Here is a 6,000-nt window from a genome sequence, read left to right as displayed (position 1 = left end):
ATAGATAGCGACTCTAGAAGTCGTATTTTCTTTGGGTTTGTATTTTTGGAATCTACTGGCAAAATCTGAAAGAATAGCAGTTTCAAAATTTCAAAATTCAAAAATTTGTCACAGGCATTTTTTTTGCCAAATTTTGCTTTTTTTTCATTTTTTTTGCTTTTTGTCTGATTAATCTGAAAAAAATCGAGCAAAGACAGTTTAAGAAAGTAAACAAAATGGTACAGTCAAATTTTCAATTTCACTTCCGGTTTAAACGGGAAATCGATGTTCACTTCCGGTTGAATATCTTCCGGTGTAATTTGTATAGGACAACAAATTTTATGCTGATAGGTAGACAAAGTTATGACAAAAAAACGAAGAAAAAAACATCCGGTTGAATTTTTTCAAAGATTGAAGGGTCATATCTCGTGATCTTGAACTTTGATGACCTTGACCTTTATAAGGTTATAGTTCATTGACCTTAGCTATCAGTTAATACTTTGACATTTGACCTCCGACATGTACTTCCGGTTTTATAGCTGTCCGAAAACAGCCAAATTAGCAACTTTGGACTGCTCTAGCACGTGACCTAATTAACCTAGAGGGTTAATTTTTTCGGATTCTTAATGTGCTTTTCATGCTCTTTCCAGTGATATATAACAATCGTTTTTTAAAGCAAAATTGAAATTCGTGAATTTTTTAAATTTGAGTTTTTTTTTACAATATTTCTGTTTCTTTGAGCTTGGTGTGTATATATCTTATGACCTATTTTATGTAGAACATTGAAACTTGGAACACAACAAGACAATTGAATATGAATTAACCTATGACAAAAAAGTTGAGGTGGGCGTGGCACATCCGGGTTGAATTACTAATTGTTTACATTTTGGGAAAGGGGCATAACTCGCATAGGATACATTCGTTCAAAAAGGAACTTTGCACACAATTACCTCATTATTTTGGCCAGTTTGTGTTAATAGGTCAATTGTTTCAGCTTTATATTTCCAAAAAAAGGAACGGGTTTTGAAATTTCCATATTTTCAATTTTCTATTTTGACCTTTATTGACTCTTGTTGACCTATATCTTTTGACCTGTATGATGTAGAAGCTTTAAATTTGGAACACAACATAACATTCAGAATATCAATTAACCTATGCAAAAGAAATTGAAGTGGGCGTAGCACATCCGGGTTAAATTACTCATTATTGACAATTTTGGCAAGGGACATAACTCGCAACGTATACATTTGATCAATATGGAACTTTGCATACAATTACTTCATCTGCTGAGCCACGTTGTCTTAGAAGATCGTTTGTTTTAGCTTTATAGTTCAAAAAAAGGAACAGGTTTTGAAAATTCTAAATTTTCAATTTTTGACCTTGACCTTTTTTGACCCTGATTTTTGTAGGATCAAAGGTCATTCACATTGGCTATCTATTTATACTTTTATATTTGCTGTCCTATCTCAACTTCCGGTTTTATATCCGTATAAATTTAAAAATTTTGATGACTTGTATCTCGTAACCTTGACCTTTGTTGACCGTCTCCCTTTCAATGTCAAATGTCATTGACCTTGGCTATCTTCTGATACTTTCATTTGTGAGGTCTGTCTACTTCCGTTATAACAATCTTCCAAAAAATTCTTCTCAACTTTAGACTGCTCTTGCGCGTGATGTAATTATCGTAGAAGGTTGATTTTTTCAGAGTCTTTTGCATTTTGCTACATTTGCAAAGTCCCACTCTGTGCCACGTGTGGCTCTAGTTTTATTTTATTTTTTTTTTTTTTCTATACCGCTTACAGCAAAGATTGCATCATTTCTACTTGTAGACCTTCTGTAGTGGCAACATTATCATTAGATATAAATTGAAACTTTTTTGCAAAACTGGAATAGCACAGTTCAACATGTGCAAAAAGTAGAAAATCGGCTCTTCATTCTTCAGGCCTTCATTTTCATACAACATCTGACATGATAGAATTCGCAGCACTCTTTTTTCAGCCAAATTTTTAATTTTTGAAAAATTGTTTATCCTATTTATGTGACTTTTTTGGGGCACAGACAGTTTACTGAAGTGAAAAAAAAAAGGAACTGTCAAATTTTTTTACTTCACTTCTGGTGAAAACAGGAATCGATTTTAACTTCCAGTTGATCCACATCCAGTGTATTTGATGAAGTGCACAAAATTTATACTGATCGGTAGCCAAAATTATGACCAAAAAAAAAACAAAGAAGTAAAAATCGGGACCAGACATGATAGTTTGACTGCAAATTTGATTTTCTTGAAAATGCTTCATATTTTATTCAGATAATATAACGGCTTATCCGATTTTGATGATTTCTGTATCAAATGAAAGAGCAGAAAAAACGATGGAAGTGGATGGTTGAATTTGCTTTTAGTGTTTTGCAATTTCCAGTTGAATTTTTTTCACGATCTTTATCTTGGATGACCTTGACCTTTAGTATGTCCAAGGTCATTGGCTATTAGGTGATACTTTGACATTTGACCTCCGACATGTATTTCCGGTTTTATTGCTGTCCGAAAACAGCCAAATTTGCAACTTTGGACTGCTCTAGCATGTGACGTAATTAACCTAGATGGTTTCTTAATGTGCTCTTTCCAGTGATATATAATAATGGTATTTTTAAAGAAAAATTGAAGTTCGTTGTTTTTTTTTTGCAGGGCGTTCGTAAGCGAACGCCCTGCTTTGTTTTCGTACTTGCAAAAAAAAGTATGAGTTTGTGTCGAGTACTCTGCAGAAACGGTTACAGCAAGATTAGCAATGCATTAGATATGCATATTCGGTGTTTTAACTAATGAATATAAATTGGAACAATTTTGCAAAACGGATAGTGGCACATTGCAAAATGTGCACAAAGTAGATAATTGACTCTAGAAGGCGCAATTTTGGAGCGATTTTGCTCGGTTTTTCAGTTTTAGAATTTCGTCGAATATCCTATGTGATAGCAGTTAAAATAATTCAAATTTTGAAAATTCATAGCACACATTTTTTTCCGAATTTCGTAAAATTTGACCAAATTTTCTACTTTCTCCGCTATGCATCCGATTGATTTGAAATTTCTGATGCCAAAACAGATCACAAAAGGAAACAAATTGACACAATCAAAAATTTTGCATCACTTCCGGTTGGTGCGAAATCAAGGTGCTAGCTTCCGGTTGACCCATTTCCGTATTTTATGTATGAAGGTCACTGGAACTTCTACTAATAAGTAGATAACGTTATGACTTTATAAAACAGAGGCATTTACTGGACACGAAAATTGATAGTTTGGCCGCCATTTTGATTTTTCTAAAATTGTCCAAAATTTTATTCAGAGATTACGGCTTATCCGATTTTGATGATTTTGGTGTCAAATGAAAGAACACAAAAATTTAAGAAAACTCTAGGAAGCCGATTTTTGAATTTCGTTTTTGCTTTTTTGCAATTTCCGAAATTTTTCGAAATTTTAAGGCTCGTGCCTCGTGACCTTGACCTTTGATGAGCTTCATATTTTTACCATGATAATAGCTGACCTTGACCTGCTTATGACCTTTTGACCTTTGGGGTCAAACCAGACCTTTTTGTTTTATAGGGATCTAAATATGGTCAATTTTGCATTTTTGCAGTGCTGTATCTCAATCCCTAATTGCATTAGCATGCTACTACCTTCAGATTTTTTATGTACTTATTTAATGGTTTCAAATAATATCGCACTTGATGATGTCAAAGCCATAATTAAAAAAAAAGTTGCAATTTTGTTAAAACATTGAACACTTCTATCTCAAGAGCTGCACCTTGGATGATGTTGATATTTACAGTAATAGTTAATACTAACTACAGCTGTTGAATGATGTTAATATTTTTAATGTCCGATACGTGGTTCAGGTTTTATGGGTGTCACTAAACATTGAGTTTGCACCTTTAAAGTCTTTTAAAAGGTGACTTAATAGATATAGAGCAATATTATTTTCGGATTCATATTGCTGAGATCCTGAGCTTTCCACTGATATATAAAATGTATGCCTTACATGCAAATTCAAAATCCCATACACTTAACTGTTACTGTTGTCTAAATACGCTGTCATCGGTCTGTCAACTCTAATTAAAATCAAAATGCCAGATTTTCATCTTGCTATTTATGACAGCGAAATGTTAATTGACAATCATTCTTTTATTCTTAGTCAATAAACTTTAACTTTTGCATATTTGCATTTACAAATGCAGAAAAGTATTTTCATCAAAGTAACTGCAATAGACCGTCTTCGTATTCGTATGTACCTGAATGTCGTAGCACGCCCTGCATCAGTACTGTTATTAGAACAGTTCTAGTTTGTTTTTTTTTTCGAATTTCACCCTCACTTGTTTTCTAAGAAGGGAACATGCTACAGACTGTCTGTTGCTGTTTTACTATGACTATGTATTTGTATTTGACTACAAAATATTTGTTAAATGTAAATTGGCACCATTTTGACCAACCGAAAATGAGCGGTGGACAATGGCTTTTTTTCAATTTTTTCCATTAATCAGCTTTAATACTGATCTGATATTGCTCAAACTTTACTGTTTATTACTTTGCGCTAATGACTACAAGATAGCAATTGAAAAAATCAACAATTTTCGCTGACTTTTTTAGCTCCAATTTTATAGTTTTTTAACTTTTTTTCTAACTTCTACAATTCCATTTCGATCAATCTAAAACTTACATAGAGAAAGACACTTTTATTGCGAACAAAAACTAATTTTGATCTGTCGAATATGATTTGCATTTGGGCGATCTATATCTAGTTAATTATAGCAGGAAATAATGTTACTGTTACGATACTTTGCGGTACAGTTTTAAGCGTAAAATCAAAACTGTTACGCACTGCTTCAGAACCACGCGAAGCCTGTGGATCTAGTTTAAATTTGTTTTTTTACAATATTTGTGTCTCTAGACATTTTGAATATGAATTCACCTATGACAAAAAAGTTGAGGTGGGCGTGGCACATCCGGGTTGAATTACTAAATGTTTACATTTTGGGGCAGAGGCATAACTTGCATAGAATGCATTTGTTCAAGAAGGGTCTTTGCACACAAGTACCTCATCCTTTTGGCCAGTTTGTGTTAACAGCTCAGTTATTTCAGCTTTATAGTTCAAAAAAATGGAACAGGTATAAATATTTCCATATTTTCAATTCTGTTTTTACCCTTTGTTGACTTTTGTTGACCTATATCTTTTGACCTGTATCATGTAGAAGCTTCAAATTTGGAACACAACATAACATTTAGAATATCAATTAACTTTGTTGACCTTTACCTTGAAAGGCCATTGCTTCTGGCTATCAGTTGATACTTTGACATTTGAAATCCAACGCTTACTTCCGGTTTTATAGCTGTCCGAAAACAGCCAAATTCACAACTTTGGACTGCTCTAATCCATGACCTAATTAACCAGTTACCATTTTCAGATTCTTAATGTGCTCTTCATGCTCTTTCCAGTGATAAATAACAATTGTTTTTTAATGAAAAAATGAAATTCGTGATTTTAATTTTTTTAATTTGAGTTTTTTCTTCTTTGAGCTTAATGTATTATGACTTATTTGATGTAGAAGCTTGAAATTTGAAATACAACTTAACGTTTTGAATATGAATTAAGTTATGACAAAAAAAATTGATGTGGGCGTGGCACATCTGGGTTACATTACTAATTGTGGGGCAGGGTCATAACTCGTATAGCATACATTTGTTCAAATGGTTTTTAATGCAAAATTTTAATTCTTGATTTTTTTAAATTGAGTGTTTTTTACAATATTTTGACCTTTTGATGTAGAAGCTTGAAATTTGGAACACAACTAGTCATTTTGAATATAAATTAACCTATGACAAAAAAGTTGAAGTGGACTTGGCACATCTGTGTTGAATTACTATTAGGGGCATAACTCACATAGGATACAATTGTTCAAAAAGAGACTTTACACAAAATTACTTCGTTCATTTAGCCGGTTTGTGTTAAAAGCTCAGTTGTTTCACCTGCACAGTTCA

This window comes from Lottia gigantea (assembly GCF_000327385.1).
Source record: "Lottia gigantea unplaced genomic scaffold LOTGIsca_14, whole genome shotgun sequence".
NCBI lineage: Eukaryota > Metazoa > Mollusca > Gastropoda > Lottiidae > Lottia > Lottia gigantea.
This window is presented reverse-complemented; position numbering follows the sequence as displayed.